General features: G+C 41.5%; 1 long non-coding RNA gene across 7 annotated transcripts; it reads left to right on the top strand.

The window, feature by feature from the left end:
- The first annotated feature begins 310 nt into the window (after positions 1-310).
- LOC128143279 (uncharacterized) lies at positions 311-20,889 on the top strand. Of its 7 annotated transcripts, none has more exons than XR_008235706.1 (7): positions 311-3,868; positions 7,754-7,895; positions 13,198-13,318; positions 13,469-13,581; positions 16,196-16,349; positions 19,039-19,112; positions 19,894-20,889. It is a non-coding gene; the product is annotated as an uncharacterized LOC128143279 (long non-coding RNA). The 7 variants fall into 7 exon arrangements; XR_008235704.1 differs by lacking the exon at positions 7,754-7,895 and having other exon boundaries at positions 311-3,568; positions 3,671-3,868; positions 13,185-13,318; XR_008235702.1 differs by lacking the exons at positions 311-3,868; positions 7,754-7,895 and adding an exon at positions 16,957-17,225 and having other exon boundaries at positions 12,001-13,318.
- The last annotated feature ends 4,561 nt before the right edge of the window (positions 20,890-25,450 follow it).

The raw sequence follows: 25,450 nt of genomic DNA on the forward strand, positions 1-25,450 counted from the left end.
GGATGTGCCCTCTCAGGAATCTGCTGTGGGACTCTGGGCCAGGGTGCCAAGAATGATGTCCAAGGGCTCACATTCCTCCAGACTTTCCTACATGGGGACCCTGAGATTCATGGTGTAGAAATCCAAGACAGATGCTGGCTCAGTTGTGTGCTCCCTCCCAAAGACTTTCTCAAGTTCCCTGTACGAGGCACAGGACTGACTGCTGATTATATAGTTACTGGCCTGCAAGAAGACCATCTTCACCTTTGACTTTTTAAGGCAGCCTTGTTCACCACCTCTCTTGTAGGTGGCAGCTGGTGGGAGTTTCTCAACCTTCTGAGGTTGCCACTGGGTTATCTTGCCCCTTGAGAAACTTCTCTTTCTCTCATGGCACGGGTTCATGGGAAATGTCATATCTTCAGGGCTGCAGGCTGTAGTTATCTGAATTTTTTGGCAGATGGAAGAGGGAGCTTCCAGTGTGGTAGAGGAGAGTAGAAGTCTGGAGAAGAGATAAAACAAAAAGGAGGATAACAAAAGACAGGTTCAGCAAGGGAGTTCAACAACAGAAGGCAGGAAAAATGAGAAGGTTTCAGATCTGAAGTCTGGATGAATGAGGATAAAGCAGGGGATAGGCAGACACCACTAAAGCGGTTGAGGACTGGCAGCTGACAGCAAGTAGGAAGATATATGCAGTACTTGACCCTGCAACCTTCTTCAGGTTTTGAGGCCACTCTTCAGGGTCTGGGAGCCTTCTGTGAATGCATGTACCTTAGCTACACGCTGGAGGTCCTTGCAGTGGAGAGTCCACACAAGGATTTAGGACCCATTACTCCACTGAGTGTTGGAGTGCTGTGGAGCAGAGCTCCCGGTTTGGTTTCATCCAATAGGAATCTATTTTGTGCACACCAGCATCACTTTGAGAAAACAACTAACATGTGACAAGTGGGGACAATCTGGGGATTTGCTTCAAAGCTACCCTATTGCTATCAAACAAATTACTAAGGTAGACAGAATGGTCGTGACTGAAAAGTACGTGAATATGTCTGTTCATGACCATGATCAAAAATTTTTATCAGATGCTGTATTATTATTATTTTTTCCTTAAGGGTTCTCTTTAATGGTATATGTTTAAAAAGAAATAATATGATTACTCCTTATTGTTTCTGGCTTTCTGCAAAATAGAGAAAACTAAACAGAACATTTTCAGAACAGGACAGCTTTGCGATAACACAAAGAACTCAACTCATACTTTGCTTTTCTGCCATGTTGTAAATATTTCAAACCCAAATAAGTTTGTGTAGCAGCTGACAGATATATTGATTTTGCAAGTATAAATCTTTGAACAATGTCGCATGCATTTATTTTAAAAAGACCAAATAAATTGAAAAATCTGCAGCCCTGAGGAAGGGAGGAAATAGTAACTCTGTGAAACTTGATTTCTGTATTTGTACCACAATAGTGAATTATTTGCATATCTATTGCCTAAAGGTTAACTTCTGTTGATTTCCTAAACCCTAAAGAATAGAGTCTGAGCCTCCAACATTGCAGATGTCTGAAGCTCTGCAGAACTGACATTGATAAGCTCTACCATCTTGAAAATAAGCCCTTTTGTACCTTTCATGTAAGTAATCTTCTTTCATGTTCTAGTTTTGTTAAGCTTATCTTGTGGTTGAGTATCTCAAACCATGGCCACATGGACAGTTATGTCTAGAACTTTCTCTGCCCTTGCTCTGCACATGCGTCTTGTCCACCAGGCCTGGTCTGGAAGCTGTTTTAGATGAGGGTCAGGAGATAGCAGCAGCGGTGGAGAGCCACTCTTGTGCCTCTCTAGCTCCCAGACTGGCCTGAATCCCAGCATCCCTGAGCACACACAGTTCAGTGTGTTCCGTTGGGCCCCTATCCACGTAGCTGTGCCTTTTGTTAATGAAACTCCATCTTCATGAAGGCTTCAGACATCTTCTCCAGTAGAAGATCTCCTTTTGCTTATCAGGCATCTTACTATTAGTCATGTGGTAGAAATAAGCAGGGCAGACTTGGTTTAGTTCAATCTGTGATGCAATATTCAGGAAACCCCAGAATGTAGCAATGTCATCCTCTGTCGATAATAATCAGGAAGTCAGTCTTTACATTCAGAATTTGGATTGCCGATTGATTGCACCTATTTGCTAGCTCATTCGCAGAAAGCAGAGATGAGAAAGATGCATTAACATCTTTTGCTCCCTCAGTGCAGAACCGTTCAATTTGAATATTACCCTAGCCTTGTTTATCAAAATGCTAAGCCCAGCTTATCAAAATGTTCCTAAAAAATAGCGCCAGTCTGGAGGGTTCACTGTTAACAAGTATTCTTTGTTGCAATATTTCACTACATTTTTACAGGTGAATCTATAGCTGGTCACACTTTTTTTTCCTAGTAAAGATAGGTTATAAAGTCATATCTGGCAAAAGTGGTTTTCCTATAACTTCTTCCTTTTGTGGTATCATGGTTATCTGCACCTTTTTCTGAGTACTCAGAGCTGAACAAGACTAACCAGTAAACTAATGGTAGCACAGGTCTGGACTGCAGAGCAGTGCCCTCATAATAAGAAATTGATAGGAGCAGAAGTTTTGTTAGGAAGCTCCCTGTTACAGCAAGATGAGATGTGTTTTGCGGAACCTTTGAACCGTAGCTATGTTGATCCCACAAGTTGTCACCAACATGGCCGTGCTGTGAAAAAGTGCAATCCCTGGTTGATAGAGCTGTGCTGGTAGAAATCTTTAGTGTAATTCCGCTGCATCAGCAAAACTTCAAGAAGGATGTATACAGATATTCATGTGTCTGTGTCACTCTGTCCTGGTTTCGGCTGGGATAGAGTTAATTTTCTTCTTAGTAGCTGGTACAGTGTGTTTTGGATTTAGTGTGAGAATAATGTTGATAACACACTGATGTTTTAGTTGTTGTTAAGTGGTGCTTATCCCAACTTAAGGATTGTTTGGTTTCCCATACTCTGCCAGCAAGCAGGTGCACAAGAAGCTGGGAGGGGAGCATGGCCAAGACAGCTGACCCGAACTAGCCAAAGGGACATTCCATACCATAGAACGTCATGCTCAGTATACAAACCGGGGGGAGTTGGCCGGGAGGGGTGGATCGCTGTTCGGGCATCAGTCAGTGGGTGGTGAGCAATTGCATCATGCATCACTTGTATTTTCTTGGGACTTATTTCTCTCTTTTTTTGTTATATTCCTTTTAATTACAATTACTATTTACTGTTATTATTTTTATTATAATATTTTATTATTGTTGTTGTTATTATTTTTTATTTTTACTTTAGTTATTAAACTGTTCTTATCTCAACCCATGAGTTTTACTTCTTTTTTTCTATTCTCCTCCCCATCCCACTGGGAGCGGGGAGGAGTGAGCGAGCAGCTGCGTGGTGCTTGGTTGCTGGCTGGGATTAAACCACGACACACTCCACCACTTTATTAAACCACAGCCTCGGTCCTTCAGCTTCTCTCAGCAGTCCTTTAAGCAGAAACAAGGGTGCCAACAAGAATTCTTGTACCTAAGAAAGGGCCAAAGATGGAGGGCTATTGAACTGCAGTGAGTGAGGCAGTGAGTGGCAGAAAGAAGCTCCTTAATGGTGCAGTTTGATGCCGCTCTTCCTCCATGAGTCAATGCCTTTGTTCATGCTTCAGTGATTCTCTCTCCCACTAGGCTTAAATTCTGCATCTCAGCAGCCAAGAGGTATGGGTAATAAATCCTGAATGCAGACAAGGGGTGCTTAAGATCAGGAATCTCAGCCCACAGGATGAACCGAGAAGCCGAAGATGGAGATGATGGCTGAAGTCTGCCAAGATTCAGAGGAGCGCAGCAACGTGCCAGATCCTCACTGGATCTGAGCATATCAGCCTGGTAAGCGCCCAGTAAGGGGGCCCAACTGGGTCTGCAGTGCTGGTTTTGCGGTACAGTGTAACTACTAAAGTGGTTTTACTGCAGAACTCATCTCAAAACCAGACCAGTTTTCCAATCTAATGCAGGGCAAGACCTTGAAGACAAATAACAATGTATTTATATAGTGCATTTCTTTTTACCAGCAAACATGAAAAAAAGCACATTGATTCCAGATTACAATGTCAGAGATACATGAAGAACATCTGTCACTATGACAGAATCATAAATCATCGCGCTGAAATACTGACATGCCTTTTTTCCACTGGCAAAGTAGTTCTTTAAAATGGGATATAATTAAGTTGCTTAGAGCCACATATTATCTATTTTAAACCCGTTATTTTTCTCATGTGAAAAATGTCAGATGAAACACACCCATTTTGTTTTAAGTGAAGCTAGTTAAAAAAATGACCACTATATAACACAGCAATTCAGGGTGCTGCTAGGAATTGTCCCATGTGAAGAAATTTTAAGGAAAATAAACCTGTGAGTAAATGAAACAGTGCTGTAGGTGCACCAGCAAACCATCCTGATGTGGAAGACAGATAAGCAGTAAGAGACCAGTATAGCTGCATTAGGAATTCTTCAGTGACCTGAATATCAAAAAGGAAATCCTACAAAGAGTGAAAGCAAGGGCATGTAAGTAAGTGAGATGAGTAATAAAGCAGTAGCATAAACATCTAGGGATAAAACTAGGAAGACTAAGTCACAAAATGAGTTACAACTTTCCTGGAGCATAAAAGGGAAGAAAAAGAGGTTCTATAAATACCAAGAAGTTAGAGGAAGAGAAGGGCAGAGGCACAAATAACAGATACCCAGAGTGGAGTGAAATGTTTTATTTATTTTGCTACTTTCTTCATGTGCATATAAACATTAATGATACGTACTTTACAACACTTTTTTTTAACAAAGGGAAGGACATATGCCAGAATAGGGAAAAAACAAGTAAAAGAACATTTGAATAAATTAGATGTACGCAAGTCTCTAGAGCTCACTGAAATTCACTTAATACATACTGGGCTCTCAACTTATCTCTGAGAGTTCCTGGAAGAGCAGATAAGTCACTGGGGCCTGCAGCAACTACGTAGCCTAAGATGGAAATACAGTTGGAATCATACTTCCGATTTTTGGCAATGATCAGAGATCTGACATTACAATATACATTTTGTAAATTATTTTAAACAAAACACCCAGTCGGTTTAAAGACTTGCTCTTCCTTAATTCTTGCCATCATGGCACACGGTTTAAAAAAAAAAGAAAAAAAGAAAAAAAAATTGAATAAGCTTTCTCAAACATGGCATTCACAGCAGGCTCAGATTTGGGCACTATTAAGAAGTTGTTGGCTGCAGCCCTGGTTTGCAGAGTTATAACCATGTCTGCTTTTAAAAATGGGAAATGAAGAACCTAGGGAATTCAGAGTACTCTGTCTAACTTCAATACCGAGAAAGATAGTGGGACAAATTATTGAGAAGTAAATGCATACACACCATGAGAATAATAAGGTGATAAGAAACAGCCAGCGTGAATTTGTCAAACTAATCTAATTTCCTTCTTGAACAAGCCAACTGGTCCAATAGATAAGGAAAAGCAGTAGAAATGACCGTATTTTGACCCAAGATGTATCTTAACCTAAGTAAGGCTTTTGACACTGTCCTGTGTGTTCATAAACGAACTGGGGAAAGCTGTCCCATTTGAAATCACTCTGTTGTGAAATGGAGTGGTTTAGACCGCTTAAAGAATCACCTCCAATGGTATTAGTAAAAACGATTTAATAGGAATTTATATAAAAGCGCGACTTTACAGAATTCAATGGCAAGGTTCACTCTATTACTTAATACATGGATGAAATGCACACAAGAAAATTAAGTTAGAATCAAACTAAAATTATGTATACAGAGACCAAAGACGCAATAGGGTAAAAGAGAAACGTACAAAGAAAAATTGAGTTAGAATTGATTTTTCATGATTTTTACAGAGATTGGGAATGTAGAAAGGTAGGGGAGACCCTCCTGTTGAGTCATCAGGCTCAGAGAAGACCCCTTTACTTTCTAAACTCCTGTTGGAGTCTAGGTGCAGCTGGATCAACTCCTAGTCTCAGACTTGGGCAATGGTTTATATCTAAAGGGATTATGAGTATAATAGCAGCCTGGGATTCATTCACAGTCGAATAAAGTTCAGGACAGTAATTTAGGTGTAGATTTGAAAAGCAATGTTTGTAATATACTTGCTATAGAATATTCAGGTTAGCACACACACATGCATGAAGACACTAAGAGATATATGTAAGCGACTACAAGAGGTATACCTGTTAAAAATTCCCCTTGAGCTCAGTGAAAATATTCACAGCAAATGCTTCATCATCTTTCTCAACGGGCAAAGGGTCGAGCCACAAGGAGTGGAGGGTATCAGCCCAAGTCTTGCTGGCTTTCAGCGACAGACCTCCCATCTTCTCAAACAGAAAAGTTTGTGAGCTCTGAGAGGTGTCCCGCTCAGAGGGAGCCCATTGCGGTCCAGGAGAGCTCAAAGGGTCTCACTTAGTACCGTGCTTTATAGGCTTGGGAGATGATAGGCTTTAGTCATCAGCAAATTACTGCAATTCCAGCTGTGCTGGTACCGTTATGCATGAGTTACGCTTCAGATAAGGATGGCTCCAGGGCTGTCAGAGAATGAGTTAAGATTCAGATAGGGGCTGCTCCAAGGCAGTTAGGAGCGGACTGAGATATGTCCCAAGGTTGTCAGGAGAGACCAAGTTATCTCTGCTCCTGTTCCCCGCCTCCGCTGGGCAGCAGGAGTCCTTGGAACGGTCAGCACGATTCCCTGTCTTAGCCATGTAAGAGTTCCTGGTACGGTCAAGGGACGCTTAACCGCCCAACTCATTACAGTTATGCTAAAGCCTAGCGAGACGTCCCGAGTTCGTAGGTCAGCCCAGAGAGGGGGAAGGAATGCACCACCACACACTCCTAATTCAATCCACTGTTAAATGTAAACCTAACACATGATTGTTGGTAGCTGCACTAGGAGGATGTTGAAGAGGAGTCTTGCACAGCTCCTAATGGATAGGCTTCTGTTCAACATTTCAATAAAGACTTAGATGACAGAACTAGAAATAATCATAAGCTTGGTAGATGACACCATGTTAAGATTTGCAAAATGTGCTCAAGGACAGAATTAGAATTTGAAAGTATTTCAATAGGTTCTGAAAGGTTCTGAAATCCAACATTAAAAATTTCAACAGAGACTGTCACAGAGGACTACACTTGGGAGGACGAAATCAAAAGCACAACCACAGAATGCCACTGCAGATAAAGATCTAGTGATTAATGAGGGCCATGAATGAGTCAACGTGTGATGCTGTTGAGGAAAAGAGATAAATGTAATTCTAGATTCTCTTTGAATTGTCTGTTCGAACCAGTATGTGTAAGATGAGATAATTAGCGTGCTCTTCTTGGCACTGGTGAGGCCTCAGCTAAAATACTGTACTTTACTCTGAAGCACCATAATTTAAAAAAGATGTAGATAAGCTGGAAACAATCCAGAGAAGATCAACAAGGACAAGTAGTTTGGAAAATCGGATCCATAAAGCAAGGCTGCAAGTTTTGCTTTTGTTTTAATCTAGAAAATATAAGGCTATATGGGGTTCAACAGTCTTCAAGTACATAAAAGGTTATTATAAAGAGGGTAGTGATATGTTTTTTCATGCCCACTAGAGATATGGGCAGAATGCGAAGGAAACTTTTTTAGCTATATTATAATAGGCATTACAGTAACACCTTGTAACTAGAAGAAAAGATTATCACTGGAATGTATTACTCAAGAAGGTTGTATAATCCCTGTCATTAATGTTTTTAGATACAAGTCAGAGGGACTGCCATATACAATTATCAAGACAATTGTGGTCTTTCTTCAAAGTTAGGAGATGGACCAGATGAATGATTTGTAGTAGGTGGCTGAGATCCCTGGAACCATGACAGAGCATACAAGTTATTACAAGGTAATCTATAACAGGTTTTCGCTAAGAAAGCATTTGAAAATTCCACGTGTGGTCCTGGCCATATTCATTAACCATTATAGAAGATTGCACAGTTTGTTCTCTGGACTTCTTTTTCCAAAAAGCTTGTTTTCCTTTGATTTTGTGTTGTGGGGGTTTTTTTGGTTTGTTTTTATTTTACCTCTGGAAGGTTAAGTACATCTTTGATTAAAAATATTGAGGAGTAACAGACTACATGACCACTTGAGATCCCATCCAAGTCTACATTTCTATGATTCATGTGCAATCTACAGTATTTTTTCTGAGTTGTTGAAGAGCTTTGCAAGCACAAGTTAATAATTAAACTAGTTCTTTTCCCAGGGCAGTAATGACCTAATCATTTATGATAGTGCTCAAATGAGGAATTAAACAAACATATCCAAAACAAACACAGATCAAATCATCTTTGCCAATGGAAAAGGACAAAATCTTGTTTTCATGCCAGTGGGTCTGCAAAACAACAGCACAGATAAAGACTTCAGTAAAACTAACAAGTCAGGATTTCTCAATCTGTGAGAAATTCTGAATTTTAGTAATTGTTTTTAGTCAAAATTTTAGGATTTTTTTCTAATTTGGAAAATGAGAAGAATGGGAATGAGAAAAAATGTAAGTGTTTTGGAAAGATTGGAAAGTTTTGAGGGCTTGAATTACAACTGAACATTTCAACATTCAAAAACCAAAATGTTGCAGTCATGGTGTACCACATATACATCTTAGGTAGGGAAGCACAGTGAACATTATAGGAGCCACAGTCCTCCAGGGACTGTAGTATACACAAGAAAATGCCAACCAGAATTACAGTGCAAATAAAGTAGCATTCTGCAATAGGCTATTTTTAGTGTTAGCTCAAAACAAATCTTTTTAAAATCATACTCCCAAAAGAAAATTGAGCAAAACTAAGTTTTTCAGAAAATGTGCTCTTTGTTAGAAATTCAAACTTGTGTAAAACTTCTGGCAAACTCTAGTCACTACTTAATATAAAAAAAAAATTGTCTCAAAAATGTTTTCTAGAGAAATCTGTGCTCATCACATGCACCGTGGTGTTGACCCAAATATGACTGTAAACACTGGAAGTGTTTGCAGTCACCACTGTTATTTTAGTCTAGTAAAAGATGGTCATAAACCTCAAAGATAAGATCAAGGTCTGGCCCAAATATGACTTCCCAGAAATTCAGAAATATTTACGTTTGGTGTTTATTGATCAGTCCATACTTCAGTGAATGTCTGCTGGTCCTTTTGTTCTTTTAAAAATATACATGACTTTTAGACACGAGAATAATGATTCCATACTGCATGAGAACCTTCTCTCTTATAAACAAACACTGGAGCTTGTGAGTTTTGCTGTGCAAATGGGTGTCAAGGACAGCCTCAATTGCAAAGTGCAGAGGGACAATTAGACCCAAGTGAACAAATCTCAGCTCAGCTGAGCTTGCTTAGGGCAGCCCCAGTGAGGTCGTTTCGTTGCTGGGACCTGTAAACCCGAAGGTGGACTCTGGTTTGTAGGCCAGGATGTTGCGTACAGCCCCATGGCACACTCCAACAGCCTAAAGTGTCTTAAGCAGCTTAAATAGCTTTAAGCAGCTTTGAAGACTTAGACACTTTAAGCTTATAAAGCGGTTTAAGCCGCTTAAACTGCTCTAGGATTTTAACAAGGGCCCCGCGATGCTGCTCCTCGCCAGGCGAGTGAAACGAAGCTGGCTGCACACTGCGGCTCCTTGCCATCGGCTGGAAGGAGGGAGCTAAGGGGTTGCCACAGATCTGGCCAGGAGTTTGCGCAAATGCAAACAACTGGTATTGACATATTTTGGCAATGACATTGTCTAAAATAATGAAAAGTATACTTTCTCTCCTTGTTCCTCCTCTTTTGTAGCCACTTCCCTGCCCCAGCCACCTCCTTCTCTTTTTTCTATTTTCACCCATTTTGCTCAAGCTCTTTCAGAATCTATTTCCTCTCTAATTAATTCTTCCTAAAGAGATTAGTAGAGTGCTCTTATTGCAGTGATACACTTTTGTAAATAAAACATGTCTCGATTTAGCCTATTCAGTCCACAGAACCGTGCTGGGGGCAACCGTTCATTTGTATCATTGTGGTTTAACCTAAATCTACAACTTTTTTTCTCAAGAGAAGGGCATGAGTTGACAGAAGCATTGTGGAAAAAACCCAACTGCATAATCCCAGAAAGTACCAGTGGCAGCCATTAGATTATCATCTACAAAAGCAGGAAACCAGATGGGCTAGCATTGTTCAGAAGAAAGAATACAGCACACCAAATCCACATCGCATTTCCTGGCTTTTTGAGGTTTCAGAAAGGATGTAGGAGGAGGAATTCTGGGGACAGCTGTCCAGAAAAATGGGCAAATGTGTCTTCCTACATTGGTGTGCTGGTTTTGGCTGGGGTAGAGTTTCTTCACAGTAGTTTGTATGAGGCTGTGTTTTGGATTTGTGCTGAAAACAGTGTTGGTAATTCAGGGATGTTATTGTTCCTGCTGAGCAGTGCTTACCCAGAGCCAAGGCCTTTTCTGCTCCTCACCCCACCCCACCAGCGAGGCTGGGGGGGCACAAGGAGTTGGGAGGGGACACAGGACAGCTGACCCCAACTGACCCAAGGGATATCCCAGACCATAGGACGTCATGCCCAGAAATAAAAGCTGGGGGAAGAAGAAGGGAGGGGGGGACGTTCGGGGCGATGGCATTTGTCTTCCCAAGTCACCGTTAGGTGTGCTGGAGCCCTGCTCTCCTGGAGATGGCTGAACACCTGCCTGCCCATGGGAAGTGGGGAATGAATTCCTTGGTTTGCTTTGCTTCTGTGCATGGCTTTTGCTTTACCTGTTAAACTGTCTTTACCTCAGCCCACGAGTTTTCTTGCTTTTACCATCTGATTCTCTCCCCCATCCCACTGTGAGGGAGGTGAGCGAGCGGCTGTGTGGTGCTTAGTTGCTGGCTGGGGTTAAACCATGACAATTGGTAATCTTTTAGGGCTGAAAGGACTTTGTTTTCAGTGTTCACTCAATCTCTCTGCATTTGGGGTGTGCTGCACAAACCACAAGTTGTTCTGTTCTTACCAAAGGATGTAACACCCTCTCACCCTTACATACAAAACAGTGGTGTGCAACTGAGTGGCAGCTCAATTTAGTGACAATTGTCACCATTTACTGACAATTCACTTTGAACTGTGATGTTAATAATAAGGGCTGCAGTGATGATGTACGAGAGCACTTGAGCTGGATGTGAAGTCCTTGCTGCTGAGGATCCGCTCAGGCTTACAACATTGCATTTTTCTCATGTTTGAATTCCCTTTCAAGTTCCTTTAGTAGGAACATTCTGCTCTTCTCTTTCATACCCTTCACTCATCTCCTGGGGTCATATCCTGACTTGTCAGGTGTTCTCTCTCCAGAATCCTCAGCTTAACTGGCCCCATATTTTTCACAGGCTTATGGAGTCCCACCACATGCAACTTTGTGTATATCACACACTGTAATTACAATTTAGCTGTGAAACGTAACTGTAAAACTTACCATATTCAAACAATGTGTTCTAAAGACTTGAGGGTGTAAACAGAAAGAGGGATCGTGGTCAGCCTTACTCACTGCTCCATTTTTTGCCGATTATCTATGTTACGCATTCCTAAATGATGTTGCATATCACCATATTGTGTATTGCGTGCACAGCATGTCCAATGTGGCATATTTATACAAGCATCACTTAACACTTTTGTTGAGGCTTGATTTATACCAAATGCTATTTTTTTTCCAGCAGCCTGAAAGCACGTTTGTCTCCATTTTTATTGAAGAAAACTATTTCTAGCATGATCTATTCTTTTCAAGTCATCAATGCATTTTAATACCTTTTTCCTTTTATCCAGCTATCAATTATTACTTCCTTCAAAATGTGTTCTAAAACTCTACATGTGATGCTAGTAGGATTTACTAGCTTGTAAGTGATTGAATTATTTTTGTTTCTTAAATATTGATTTGATATGCTCCCATAAGGTGACACCAGTGGTAGTTAACAGATTTATTCATAGTGGAGTATCAGAACCATTGCAGCATGGTTTCCTTGGGTTCACGCCTTGTGTCTACAACATCCTCCTGGTAGCCCCAGCTCCTTCTCAAGCTCCAGCCAGTTCAGCAGGAGAAAGGGCAGGTTGTCTGGGCTGCCCGTGGGCTTTGTGGTCAGTGGGACAGTGTTAGCTGCTCAGTGTCCAGGCAGCTCTCAGGCTGGAGATGAATGTGAGATGCACCTGCCATTCCCTCAGCTCCGACAGTGATTTGGGACCCGCTCTCCTCTAGGCAGCTGCTCATTTGCATCAATGATTAATGATGGGAATTAATGAGGTTAATTAAGGTTAATGATGAGCATGGAAAAGTCATCTTTTTTGAATTCTGAAAAGCTATATGTAGTCACCTATTCATAGCTTGTGCATTTTCTTTCAAATATTTTTCTTTACATCTGAGAAGAAAAAGGTCCTTTTAGTGTTACAAGAGAGTTTGGGTAGTTTCAGATCTGAAGGATTTTTTTAACATTTGTAAACCAGAAAACATATAACACCAGGCATCAGGTCATGTATACAGGCTGCAGTTCGGCAGACATTTATGCATATTCCCAGTTTTCAGTTGGAACTCGATTTCCTTTGGCTTCCAGGAAACTTCAGTGCATGTTAACATTAACCCTGCTGATTTGAGGCGACAGCAGCGCTGCATGTTTGCATGCATTGATAAACAACTGTGCATACACCAAAAAAATTTCGTTGACTGCGTTGAGCCTACTGAGGCCACACATCTGTAATGATCCATCAGTAGAAAAAAAAAATTTTCGGAGCTGCTGTTGGACTAAATCACCAAGTGCTGGCAAGCTGCCGGGGTCCTGTTGCTGGGCAGATCACCAGGTGTTGGCCCGTCACTGACAGCTACTGCTCCCATTACCAGCTGCTCACACAGCAAAAACGTACGGGACGGCAGACTCACCCTTCCTTCCTTCTCCAAACTCAAGACAACTGTCTCCTTGATGAGTCCGTAGGATTATAGCTGACCTCACTGCAGGACAGCATGGGGCTTCACAAGACAAATTGCCACTTTTTCTCATCCCTCCAACTTCTTCAGCATCTTCTCCCGAACCTTGACATTGCCACTACTGTTTAATTTTTTTTAATAATCTTGTTTATCTGAAATAAACTATCAGTTTATTTCAACTTTGGAAAAATTACTTTTCTTTACATTTGTTCCTAGGTTTTTTTTTTTTTCTTTTTCCTTCAGCTTCAGCGGCTAGCTTCTTTGGCCAATGGATGATACAGTGAATTACCTGAATCTATGACACGTCTGTGAATACCATTTCCCTAGATTGTAACACCAGCCCAATTCTTTGGCTCTGCTGGAAGCTAACCTAAGAGGTGGGTAGAGTTTAAGATTTTAGGAAGAAAGCCAGTGTTTGCACTCTACCAATATTAATTTCACGCATTCCCTCTTGCATTCTTGATTCTGTAATTGGGCTGCACTTCCATCTCCACCCATATCCTGCCTTGACACACATTCACGTGCAGATGACGGGGGAATGATGGGTGAGCCAGCCAGCCTGCAGGCTGAGTCACTCCAGGAAGGCAGACCGTCATCTGGCAATTAGGATGGAGAAGAAGAAAGCGTGCCAGCAAAACAGGTGAGCTGAGCAATGCATTGCACCCCACATGCCAAAATGGATATTGCACAGTGCTGTGCTATGACAGAGAAATGTGGAGAAGAGCACAAGCATGCATTTCCAAAATGGCCTTCAAAGTAGGAATTAAAGAAATACCAAAACTCAGCCTATTTCTTTCATGGACCACTTTAATACTGAAGGTGAATAAAAAATCAAGAAATGGATAGAGCAGTGGTATTGTATAACCTTTACAGCATTTTCAGTCACATTTATTTGGGTGTCTTTTCCTGTGCACGTAGGCTTAAAAGCAGGGTCACAAACACAATTTATGAGTATGCAACAATTATGCTATTTGTTGGATTGTACACGCAATAAATAGCTGGGGCTAACGTGCTATTAGCCTAAGCACTAATGTCCTCACCGCCTCTGATGCAGGTACCCACTGGGTTTCTGCTGGTCAGGCAGATGGTAATCACATGGGGAAGCGCCAGTCTCCATTGCTCCTTGCAATAGGCTGATCCGCAGTTTTGCCGAGTTGCTATCCTCTATTTTGATTTTTTTTCCTCAGGGTTTTAGAGCTTTTTCAGTCAATGTTTTTTCCTTCAGTTCTTGAGTGACTGCTACCAACTCAACAATTTCACTTCTGTCCTCATTTCTGCTTTTTTTATATATCTTGCTTGGCTTAAGTTTATGTGCTGTCACTCATAGCTTAGCAACCTTTTTTTTTTGTAAAGCTGAGCTGGGGTCATATGGCCGACCTAGGCCTTGTCTTAAAATAGTAAGAGTGTGTGAAAGATCTACGAAAATGTGGGAGAGAGACTGATCTGTGCTTGTTGTCTGGCATATTTCTAAGCACCTTGCTGGCTTAAAAATGTGGATCTTGCCAGATGGCAAAAAGACTTCGAGAAATAGATACTGACACCAACACCACCTGGTACATAACTGGTGGTATCAGTGATGGTCTTTGTAATGCCAAGCAGAAAAGTCTGGGAAGGATGGACTTTCAAAGGGAAAATGACTTCAAAGTCAGTGATACGGAGCTGAAAATGAAACAGTGCTGCATGATATTCTGACTTTAACCATGTACAGATTTATAAGAAAAAAAACCCCATCACTGTGAGGATAATTAATCACTGGCACAGGTTGCTCAGAGAGGTTTGGCAGTCTCCATCCTTGGAGTTTTCCCAGACATGACTGGATAAAACCCTGAGCAGCCCGGGCTGAGCTCAGCATTGACCCTGCATTGAGTGAGGTGGATGGGCTAGGGAACTTCTGAATCCCCTTCCAGCTTGGATCATTTGATGATTCTGTGATTTAAGTTACTGTTGGAGCCAAGGGTAGGTGAGGTGGAGAAACGGTGTTACAAAGGGAGAATGCTCAGCATGGTATTTCCCAGTATGACTGAGTCTCTGTAAAACTTAGCTGCTGCCATCTGTGCAAGGTGATCCCGTCTCCCTCCAGGTCCTGTCCTGGTGTTCCTCGTCTCTCTCTCTTGAGCTAGTGCTGGCCCTTGTCCAACATCTCTGTGAGCTGTTTCAGCTCACCGACCTGGCAGAAGCTGATTAGTTTTTTTAAACTGGTTGGCTTTCTGCTGATTTAGTTAGCTGAACTATTTCACTAAGAGACAGATGAGCACCACAGCGTGAGGAGGAGGTGGGAACATGTAGTTAAGATTGGAAGGAGTTAAGGTTGGGCAGGGCCCTCTCAGTGGGAGTGAGCCATTAAAGTTGCCTTGCTGGCTCATGAAACAATGTGATAATCTGCAGCAGCTTCAATATGGGCACGACAACAAATTGGGTAAGCCCAAAAAGGAGGCATCATAAAGAAAATAAAAACTCAGAAATAAAAATTCTTCAATGTTAAGACTGATGAAAAGTGTGGAATTACAAAAAGGAACATGAAAGCTGACAAATCAGTGAAAAATAATGTTCAATGACAGATGAACAGAGATATGTTAAAGACCTAACACTTGAAACTGAAGCTGCTGCCATGGTAGGAAACCACAGATCTTGTTTACCGAGTTACAAAAATCCTGTGTGGCTAGTTTAAACAGGAAATGGGCTGATCAGGAGCAAAGATAGAGAAATGCATACAACAGAGATAAAATAGATGGGCAAAGCATTTTAAAGAAGTCAGTGGCAAAAACTCAGCCCTACCTTGACATGAGATTCTGTGACACCACATGATGTGACTTCAAACAACAGGAGATTGCCACTGGCTCAGTAATGATATCAGAAAAGCAAGTTGTAGTCCAGTAGGTAGCAGCAACAATGCAATGAAAGACAATGTGATCGTAGCAGAAATGCTAAGAGCCCACAATGTCACTGCAGAAGTAAAATTTAATAAGTTGTTGAATAAAATCTGGGAAAAATACAACTTTTGATGAGGGGGAGCATGGAGTTGTTAAAATATTTAAAAATGAAACTGCAAAAGTGTCTCTCTGCCCTATGCTATAGGGGAGCTCATTTGCAGTGGAATGCTGCACAAGATGACACAGATGATGGACGTAGAATTGGAGGAGAACAGCCTCTGGACTCAGGCCCAGAAAACTGGATATTCATACAAAAGAGCATCCTGAAAGAACACATGCAATGACAGGTTTTGCTCATCATCGGTTTCATTGATTTTTTTTAAGGCTACTTGACAGCAGCCTCGGGAATGCCTTGTGGAACTACAGCACTCAGCTCATCCTCCAGCATTACGGCCTCGCAGAGAGGGATGGACGGCTGCATCTGGGAGTGCTTCTAAGTAATAGACTGGTTCACTTTGAACCCTGGTGTAAAACAAGGGTACACTTGCTTTCTGTTGCTGTTTTGCATTATCATACATAGCTACTGTGTAGGCAACAAAAGTAGCAGCATACCATGGGGTGGATTACACATATCTCGGAAGCGTAAATTGCGCTAGTAGCATTGTGTTACTGAGCCATAGACCTGAAAAAAGCTGTGAAGATACATAACCTAGCAAAAAAAGTAAGCCAAACAGGATTCAAAATCAGCTATCAAAGCAAACATCCTTGAAAGCTTAATACCAAGCATCAAAGTCATGTTAGAAAACACAAATTCTGGGAAAGTAGAACAGCTTGCCTGTCCTGTCCAAATCCCACTTCTGAGTAATTAGGAAGGAAATGACAGCAAGGCTGGGAGAGTCTTCCACCATTCATACTCATTTCAGCATATGGAAATCCAAGATATTCAGTCCCAGAACGAAAACAAGATTTTTAAAAATTATTATAACCATGTAATTACAATGCTAAAATAGACCCTGGAAAGTAGAGACATCAAAGGTGCTAGAAAACTAGATGCCCTGAAAGAAAAAGTGCCTATGAAAAAGTCTGAACTTTGGGCTCTATCCTCAGCATAGAGTTGAAGAGCTCACCAGCTCATCTTTCACTAGAGCTAGCAGGGAGCACAGGATGTGTTTGGTGTGCGTTCGCTGAATGGGAGCTCCCAAGAATCCTCCACAAAATGATCCAGGGGAGACCAGCGTGTGTGAAGAAGAGGATGCTCATTAGAGATCTTAAGAAGACCCACCTCACAGGAATGACAGTGATCAATCTCAACCGTGTCCACTAGAAATACCAACGAATGACAGAGAGGAATGGAAGACACTAGCTTCCACTTCATGTCCCAGCCTTGCTATTGGAAGGAGACAGTAAGAATAATGTAAGGGCTACTAGAGAATCAAATATGTTCCCCATAATGGCTTTGTTTTCTCTGTAAAGCAAAACTTGTGTTAGCTAGCTTATTTTATTAGCTGCCACTGGAGGTAATAATTGTGAACCTTACGAAGGGGAGGAAAATAAAGCTCTTGCTCCAGAGATGCAGAGAGTAGCTATGTCCAGACTACAGCACTCTGCCAAATGCTTCAAGGAGCCGGGGGCCTGTTGCCAGGGCACTGCTGTGTGATTGCTGCAGTCATGATAGACTGGGGAGAAAGTCCATGCCAAGAAGAGTTGGCAGGTGTGGGACTCAGGTAGTCATGCCACAGTGGAAATTACATGATCCCTGATTAAAGGGGTTTTGCCTTTCATGTATCTTCAAAGGTATCTGGAGCCTACTGGCGTCATAAGCAACGATGGTTTATTTTTTATTACCTAGACTGAATGAGAGATCTTTAATCAAACTGTGTTGCATTAGAGACAGTTTTGCTCTTTAACCATAAATATTTGGGTGTGCAATCTGGTGTTGATCTGCAAGGTTACTAATATCTATAAACTAAGTAGTCCTTTTTTATGTGATTGATCTACAAAGTTGTTTCAGCTTCAGCTAAAGTTTGAGTTTAGATCTGAGTGTGCTTTTTGAGGTGATGCCATTGATGTAAGAGGGGCCACAGACTCCTGTTACATTGAGTACATTCAGAATATATCATCTCTGCTACAATTCCCCGCCATTTTCTTAGCCAAGTTTTAACACAAACCCACTATTTCTATGCTTTTTTAAAAAGTAAAACTCTGCAGTCTGGTCTCAGCTTTCTTCTACTTTTCTCATCAAATCAGACCCACACATAGCCCAGATTCCTCAATGGTATCTGGTGAAATTTTTCCACCTTCTCGTGCTATATATATTCCTGTGTCCTGAGCAGCAGCATGTGTCTGTGTCTTGAGTACAGATCACAGAGGTTTAACCTCATTTCCAAAATGAGATTGTTCTTATTCTCCAAGTTAAACAACTAAATATATATATATTTTTTTTTTTTTAATTTGGGAGTCTGCCCACCAAAGCCCATATGTATTTATATATGTATAGCAGTTGAAGTTAAGAGCCTTATTCAGGACAGGCTCTTAAATGTGTGCCTTCTTTTTAAGCACTTACTGAAGATAAGTTTGGTATGCATTTACACGCTTTTCTGAATGGGGGTGCATTGAAGAACAGGTTTGTTTTCCGGAATCAAAACCTTGACTGAAATGTCACTGCCTGGATCACTTGCTGCTGGCAAGGCTGACAGCAGCAAGGGGATATAAACCATAGCTCACGCTTGCCTCACCAGTAATATAAGCATGCATTGTACACATTGTATGTAATCATGCAACAGTTCCTCAGGTGAGATCACGCTGTAAAGTATCCTGCCTTTATGTAGTGAAAGCAGCAAGATGAAGGCCATGGGTCCCAGAACACAGCCATGACGAAGCAATATCTACGTTATGACATTCAATTTTGTTATATAATTAGAGCATTCAATTATAGACTGGAAGACATACTTACACCGTATTAGAATATTCTCTGCTGTGAATGAGGTTGGGCTAATTCCCTAACAGGCCAGGCAGTGGTAAGAGGTGGAGATAAGCTCCCAGCACTGACGGGGGACAAAAATAAACAAGTGGCATGCTTGCCTGCTCTGCCCTGCCCTGCCCTGCCAGCTCCCGTGCCCTGGTCCTACGGCCATGACAGCTGGCTCCGCACCGAGAACAACGGGGCGACGTACACTTTTTGTTATTAGCTGCTAATAAATGATTTCTCCTTTGCATTCCCACTACAGCTCTGCTCTTGTGTAGGCTATCGGTTGGGTGGAGCAGCCGCAAGCCTTAAGAACAGCTAAGACTCATCAACAAGGTCAGTAATTTTCTTGGATTAATATTGGATTATTTTCATCTCTATGAAAACAATGACTTTTGATACGAGACTTTGTCTCTCTAGGCTGATCTGGCAGGTTCAGCCATAGCTCACATAAGCTGGAACATTAAGGCTTGTTTCGAAGAGAGAGGGAATGTGAGCCAAGGTACAAACATGGGCCCCTATTTTCCTTTGGAAAGTATGATTAACTTGTCATTTTCCTCTTAGGCAGCGTTAGGCTACTCCCCTGAGTGAGCAAAGGGTCCTTTATATTTTGTAGATATTTAGGGAAATTACCTTGGCATTATTGCTCTATAAGTCACTTTCAAAATATTCTAGATACCACACAGGGATGGAAAGACAGTCTGTGACCAGAGCGCACAGCCTAGAAACAACCGAGATTAAATGTGAGGGCAGCAGGCACAATGTACAAAACAGATAAATCAGGATGACTGCATAGTTGCATTCTTGTTTTTCCACTGTACTAACTCACAGAGAGCACAAAATAAGCCTGTGTAGCAAAGACGTACAAAAAAAGACATACTGGAAGAAATATTTATGTTGTATTAGCATACTCTCTGCTCTAAATGAGTTTGGGCTAATTACTTAGCAGGCCACACCGGGTAAGAGGGGGAGATAAGCTCCTAATATCACATTAAGAAAAATTAATTAAAGAGAATAAACATAATTTATTTGATTCTACTATTTCCTGTTTCCGTTGCTTGACTTAGCAATCTCGGTAGTGTTCTTTAACAAATTATTTGTTTATTTTCTTAAACAGAAAAAAGGATAGAAAAATGAAAACAAGCTGGAAAGAGATGAATTTCACCACGATATACCTCATTTTCCTCAGCAGACTGAGAACTGCAGAATTAGCACAGATTTCTGCTACTTGAGCTAATGGAGTGCCACTACCAGTCATGGGTTGTCATCCTCTGAGTAAAGCACTCCCAGAAGAGGCTCACTGATGGGCACTGATGAGAAACATGAAGTGAGGATTTGCTTCTCAGCTGGGGTGACAAGTAGTCAGGTAGATGTATACTCCAGATGTAAGCTAACCTGCTGTGTCTCCTTCGGCTGTTCACCATCGTTGTCCTTTGCCTTTCCCACTTCATCCCAGACTCAGTCTCCTCCTACAGCAAGTCACTGTGGTTCCCAGCTCCTGATCTCCCAATCTGATTACCTCTTTGCTCATCCCCAGTATGACATTCTTTGCTCCCATTCTCCTTGGCTGGACCACCCTAACTCCCCAACCACTCCTCCTGACCGCATTCCTCATCTAGCACAGCTCTGGGATCCAGTATATCTGTCTGAGATTTTCTCCATGGTGCATTTGAACAAGTCCAACCTCTGTACTCTTGAGTTGAACAACAGGCCTGCTGGGACCAGAGGAAGGCAGACCCCTGCTTTCCATTTGGGTGCCTAGACCTCTTACGGCTCATGTTAGCAGATGCCTATCCATAGCAAATGGAACCTTAGGAAAGTTTGCTGTCAAAATCAAAGTCATCTTTATCAAAAGTGCACCATGACTTTTCATACACTTATTTCATGAGTGTCCTAGTTTCAGCTGGGGTAGAGTTAATCATCTTCCTAGTAGCTGGTATAGTGCTATGTTTTTGAGTTTGGTATGAGAAGAATGTTGATAACACCGATGTTTTCAGTTGTTGCTAAGTAATATTTAGTCTGAAGTCAAGGATTTTTCAGCCTCTCATGCCCAGCCAGCAAGAAGGCTGGAGGGGCACAAGAAGTTGGGAGGGGACACAGCCAGGACAGCTGACCCAAAGGTGGCCAACAGGGTATTCCATACCATGTGACATCATGTCTAGTATATAAACTGGGGGGGGGTGGGGGGATCACCGCTCGGGGTCTGACTCGGCATCGGTCGGCGGGTGGTGAGCAATTGCATTGTGCATCACTTGTATATTCCAATCCATTTATTATTATTATTGTCATTTTATTAGTGTTATCATTATCATTATTATTTTCTTCCTTTCTGTCCTATTAAACTGTCTTTATCTCAACCCACCAGTTTTACTTCTTTTCCCGATTCTCCCCCATCCCACTGGGTGGGGGGGAAGTGAGTGAGCAGCTGCGTGGGGCTTAGTTGCTGGCTGGGGTTAAACCATGACAATGAGGATAAAAACAACACGTCCCTGACACAAACGCTATCTTCTAAGTCCTTGCACCAAACTTGTGAGATGTAGGCTTTGTCACAGAAGACACCAGAATTTTTAAGCACAGCACATTTTCCCCTACAGCCTGTCAGACACATCAGACGTCTGGATTGTTTTACACTAGTTCCCCTTGAGAATGTGTGTCAAGTAAAAACTCCTGAATTATACAATTTCATACTGTTTAGATAGGACAACAGGGTTGATACATTTAATCTCATAAAAAGCATTCTAATATCTTTAATGACCACTATACAGACTTTCATTCCTTAGAGAAGATAAGGAATGCCCTTGCAAATAAGAAAAATTAGATCCTGCTGTGCCAAGGCCTATGCTCTAAATAGTTCAAGGTGACCAGTGTACAGCTCAGCCTGTTACATAAAATAATTTGCAAAGGTCAGTAAAAATTAAAGAGAAAATGACAGTTTTTTCAGGAAAAAAAGACCCAGTGATAAGCCCCAAGGACTATGCTGAAAGCATGTCTAGTAAAGAAGGAAAGTACAAGACTAGACTCAGTGGGACAAAATTGATATACCGTAGAGTAAGCCTCGCTGATGAACAAAATCATGAGTGGATGGGCTATTCCGCCTCTCTGGTGCCCCTAACCTTGTGAATCAGCTGCAAGGATGCTTAATTTGACCCAAACCGCAGAAAGATAGGTAGACAGCAGGAGTACAGCCCGGCATCATTGCGGTCATTTGCCCCATCCCCTGCAGCCAGTCCCCCACGGCTCCTTTGCACTGGGCATTTATTACCAACATGAAAGGTGTACAGACAGGACTGGGCCAGAAGGAGGAATCCAGGTGACCTCGCACTCTACTTGCATTGCCTAAATCCTGAACAACACCTGGAATGAGACTGTCATAGCCCCCTGGTTTGTGCTTTTCCTTCCCTCCTTTGTTCTTTCCTTTTCCATATGTGTTTTCCTTTGTTTTCTGTTCAAGAAGAATCTCCTTGAGATGTTAAAGCTACGTCCTTTGTAGAGCTGTCACAATGTTGTTAATAGACAGCTTCCAAAAAGCTGTGTTAGAGACAGCAGGGCACGGCTGCCATTTCCGTTTCCGTGCGACCAACAAACAATATGCTGTGCTGGAGTTTTCCTAGCAATGAACTTGCTATTCAGAGCCAACACCAGAGTGAGAGGCTGAGTTCCCTTCCCCTGCAGCTCTTGTGCCGTCTTTGTCCCTTGTTCATATTGCCTGTCTCTCCAGGGAAGGACTGGGCTCTGACAACAGCTCCAGTAGCAGATCCAGCCCGTCTCAGTGAACTGAATAACTCTCTTTTCTAAAATAAAAACAACAATAAATCGTGTTTCTTACTGTCTCTTTAAGCCTGTTAAACAATGGTGGTTTTCCTCATAGAGATTCTTAGCAGCAAATGGAAATTGGAGATTTTTAAAATGAAAGACTTACTTTTCTGCATTGCAAATTCCCCCCCTCCGTCCCGCTTATTTTTTCTATCTTTAATAAAGGGTTTAAAAGATTTGGTGTGGTTCATGCTGCCACGGGAATAAACAATGCTAAGATTTATGCATCTGGAACCTCAGACCCTATCCCAAAACATGTTTAGCAATATAGTTTTGTTACAGTGACACAGTACCTTTAATACGTTTGACCCTCTGGGTCTATTTATTTTACTGAAATTTGACTCAGCAAAGTTAAATCCCCTTATATCATTCTGCAAGACAACTCATTTTATGTCTGGATACAAACCAATTCACCTCCTAAGCTGCATAATCAACTCCCGCCCTAACATGCCAGTTAGCACTAGTGCAGTTGAATGGAAAAAGAAATTGTGATGGCTTTCTAGAAATGCACTTAATTTCTATGGGATGCTCGGTGAGTATCAGAACAATAAACAGTGTATTGACTACTATGTCTACCGACATTCTTTCTCCTTGGCTTACGTAATAAATTTGTGTAAGGGGATGGCAGCCTACTCCCATTGTATTAAGCAAAATTCTTGAATGGATACCATGAAGCAACCCTTTTTTTTAGCTTGTTTTCACTTAGTATTTGGGAAACTGTCTGTAATGACAAGCTCTGGAACAAAATCTAACAGACAGGGTATCTTCCGTGTTCGAAAGGTTTTGCCATATGATTGCAAGTCAGAAAATTATGGAAACATCTTACTCTCCAATTACTCCATATTATCCAGTCAACATGGTTTGTTCTTCCCACTTGCTATATAGTCTTGTGTGCAGATTTTATTGTGTCTTTGTTTTATTTTTTATAATTTTATGTGTTTATTGACAAGTAAAACAGAGAAATCAGCTGTTTAAGGATGTGCTGGAGTGAACCACTATAGGAAAATTATATTTATTTCCATGTTCAGGCTATGGAAGTCTAGCCAGGGGATACCTCTTTTCACCGAAATGTTGTAAGTCCACTGGAAAAGAATTAAAGGTTGGTCAAATAAGGCTTTTCTTTTCTTTTTTTTTTTCCCTTCTCCCCCATTTTGTGTTAAACAGAATCTGGGCAAAACAGCCTATGACCTTAAGCCATAAAGAAGTTCTTTCCCCATTTCAGGGAAATATACTTGAAATGTGTCCAACATTTTGATTTCCAGGCTCCTGGTCTGGCCAAACAGACTGAGATGTTTCTACCTGGGTTATTATTTTCTTTTCCTCTTCTTCCTATTGAGCTAAACCACGCTCCCCATGCAACCCAAGAGGAAGGACTTGAAACCCGACAGACAGCAACGTCCTTGACTGCGCAGATTACAGAGCGAGCCCAATAGCTATCAGTATTCTCAGGTTCCAACACATCAGCCCTTACAGTACCCAAAGCATGGTTGGACATCTGCCTCGTTTCCCTCACACTGCCCAATTACAGCATTTCCAGGCTCCGCCAAGCTGGTGATGGCCACAGGACTGCAGCTTGAAGGGGGAAAGACTGAAATACTGCTTTTATCAAGACCGATGTATGAGAGGTAATCATTGGTTGCTTCTAAGTCTGAATCACCCAATTTTTAGTGGCTTGCAATATCACCAACAGAGTTTCTTTTTTCCTCTACCTTGTTGAAGTGGAAGAGGCCCTTCCCTTTTATTTGAAACGTTGGTTTTCTTCAGCTGCCTATATTTCCTCTGAAAGTCCTTAGGCGTTTTTCTTAGTATAAACCTGTGCCTCGGCTACAGTGCATTATACGTAATCATATAAGAAGAGTGAGGTATATCTGATATGACTACTGCATGACTCTGATCTGACACAATCTCATCGTAATGCTGTTGGGACGTGATTGCTATATTGCAGTCAGCACGGAGCTGGCACAGCGCTGCTGGGAAAAAGTACAGGCTGCAACAGAAATGCAGCAAAATTGGGAAGGCGGCAGTCAAGTGTGGCAAAATGTGAGCAAAGGAATGGAAAGACTGAAATGGAAGGGAATATTAACTGTAAATAAATTCAGGGAAAGTGTGAAGACTCCTACTCTCTGCAGATACTGGAAATGGAGATACTGACGATGAGAAGAGATGATTTACTTATTTTTTTCTTTTTTTGATAGCAAAGAGTGTATGTAGGAAAAATGAGGCAGGAAAAAACGCACCTGAAACTGTGAAAGGTGTTGGACCGTGGCATCATATTCCAGTGGCAAAAGTGGGAATCGTTAACTTGAGCTATTTAGCATTCGTATCTGGGCAAATCTGTAGAAAATTACAGAACAGAAAAATTCTGCACTGGCCTATTGTATAACCATAAATAATTTAAAGCAACTTCTATCTTGTCTTCTACAATTCAGTGGACAACTTACTATGCTGTTATGTAGTTTTATCATAGCTATCTCCTTTTACCAGAAAATGGTGGGTTTTTTAAAGCTAATGTACATTTTTTTTTTAACAACTCCTATTTTGGTTGTTTAATTTTCTCAAGGGAAAAACAGTTGTCTTGTTCATTGCTTGATACTGATACTATTCAGATCTGGTTTTACATTAATCCTTCTCAGTTTGTCACTCACCTGTGATTAATCAAGCAGAAGCTAAGAAATAAAACTATGTATTTTGTAAAGATGAACTAAGATTTCAGTCACTGCGAAACTGTGAGTAGGGACACCAGGACAGACTGTCAGGAAGTCCAATTTGATCTAGTTGTAGCTACTTCAGTGGAGTTATGCTGAACCATATTTGCTGATAATCTTGCTGAGTATCCTTGTTATGTTCTTTTTAATACAGTA

Source organism: Harpia harpyja, chromosome 6, assembly GCF_026419915.1.
Source record: "Harpia harpyja isolate bHarHar1 chromosome 6, bHarHar1 primary haplotype, whole genome shotgun sequence".
NCBI classification, from domain to species: Eukaryota; Metazoa; Chordata; class Aves; order Accipitriformes; family Accipitridae; genus Harpia; species Harpia harpyja.